The following is a 1,629-nucleotide window of genomic DNA, read 5'->3' on the forward strand; positions in this document are numbered from 1 at the left end:
AAATTAAATATTTAATTTATTTAACCAAGTTGTGTCAACTGGTTCCACTAAAAATTCAAAACTTGGTCCAATTTCCAATATTTTACAATATCCAATGTTGAACCAATTAAACATTAAAGTAAAGAAGCGGAAAAAAATAGTGTTTTGAATGTAACAAAATAAAAACAAAAGTTACAATAAAAAATACTTGGTAAAATTACACATCCTCAAAAACATTAAGTACTGTAAGGAAGCAAATGTACTTTATTATACACCTCTTTTTATCATAATATAAAACAACAGCTTCACACTGGGTACAAAGAGACTACAGATCAATATTTTGATGTTAAAACTTGAAAAGTATCAAATTTGTGGGAAGAAGAATTTGTTTGCATAAAGTTCTGACATCTCAGATGTTAAAGTTTCATAAATACATTGTGGTAAAGTTTACAAAACTTAAAGAAACCTACTCTGATTCTGTAAAAACGTRTCAAAATGGCAGCTCACTCAGGTAAAGTCCAACTTTTGGTGACCTGTTAAAACTTTTTATGTTTTTACACTTTAAAGAACATCCAGACAGGCCGACTGACTCGTTCCAACATGAAGAGTTTCTAAAGGAAGGAGCTGATGAGCTGAGTGGAGACACCTGGGCTAAACCACAGCCGGTAACAGGTGAGAGTGGGCGGAGCTTGAGCTGAGGAGCAGGAAGTGAAGTGGTGATATAGGGGAATAAACTGAACACAAGGGAAACTCAGGAAAAACAAAAAACAAAGAATAACAAAAAAGAAGAAAAATCCAGACTTGTTTACAGAAATTTTACTTTAATAAATTCTCTATATTCAGCACAATTTAACAAGAATTCAGGAGGACCGCATGAATTCTGCAGCTCAACACAACACCTGATGTTTGAAATGAAAAGGACTCACCTTCACAAACTGAGGGGAGGAAGATGAAGGGAAGGAGGAGCCTGAACGCCGTCATCCTGCCACCTGAACCCATCATCATCATCATCACCTGGTAAAAACACACAAACTTCAGCTCATTTGTTGCATGAGATAACGACACGTGAAATCATCTTGAACCACACTTCATACCAGTAGGTGGCAGTAATGCACACCTTCAGTTTATTGCCAACTGCCATTAAACACCACAAGAAGAAGAGGAGATGAGGACACACACAGGAAGTCCTGAGGATCAGCTGAAGGAGAGYAGGGTGACCTGCTGCGCCTCTTTTCTGTGTGTGGGTGGGTTTCTGYAGAACAGCATTGCATTCACCAAATAAAAAAAATGATGACATCTTATCTAAATTATGAGATCCTGATCTCGTAATTATTAGATCAGGAGTCAAATATTTTTTATTAGGTGAATGCAATGCTCTTCCGTAGGTTTCTACGCACTTAAATCATAGGTTGAAGAAAATTCTCTTTGTTTACAGACAGTCGGCATGCAATGTTGTCACAAAGGATTTTAATAGAAGTCACTACAGCAAGTTGCACAAAGCTAAATATGAGAAGTTTATTAGAGTCACAAGTTCATAAAAACAACTTTTTAACCATCTAACCAGACTGATGAGAATCTGAGAGCTTGTGTGTGTGTGTGTGTGTGTGTGTGTGTGTGTGTGTGTGTGTGTGTGTGTGTGTGTGTGTGTGT

General features: G+C 36.8%; 1 pseudogene; it reads right to left on the reverse strand.

Moving 5' to 3' along the window:
• Positions 1 to 555, reverse strand: part of LOC106533009 (cadherin-23 pseudogene) — a 110,915-nt pseudogene extending 110,360 nt beyond the window's left edge.
• Positions 556 to 1,629: the final 1,074 nt, after the last annotated feature.

The sequence above is a fragment of the Austrofundulus limnaeus genome, unplaced genomic scaffold, assembly GCF_001266775.1.
Source record: "Austrofundulus limnaeus strain Quisiro unplaced genomic scaffold, Austrofundulus_limnaeus-1.0 Scaffold868, whole genome shotgun sequence".
Taxonomy (NCBI): domain Eukaryota; kingdom Metazoa; phylum Chordata; class Actinopteri; order Cyprinodontiformes; family Rivulidae; genus Austrofundulus; species Austrofundulus limnaeus.